Source organism: Penaeus monodon, chromosome 20 (assembly GCF_015228065.2).
Source record: "Penaeus monodon isolate SGIC_2016 chromosome 20, NSTDA_Pmon_1, whole genome shotgun sequence".
Taxonomy (NCBI): domain Eukaryota; kingdom Metazoa; phylum Arthropoda; class Malacostraca; order Decapoda; family Penaeidae; genus Penaeus; species Penaeus monodon.
The window spans coordinates 25348431-25348653 of NC_051405.1; positions in this window are offsets into that span (position 1 = coordinate 25348431).

Below are 223 nucleotides of genomic sequence, written 5' to 3' on the forward strand. Positions count from 1 at the left end.
CTTTTTGAGTAATTAATTCATGGACATCATTGGTTTTGTTTATTATTCAATTTGTATATTAATTCATCACTTTGCTTTATTAATATTGTGACTTTCTGTAATCTTTATTATAGGTTTATTTACAATACAGTAAGATAAATTCCCAACTTTTAAAAGAATAATCGTGCTGTTGTAGAAAAAAAAAAAAACATCAAATATCACACACAAGACACGCACGCAAAAC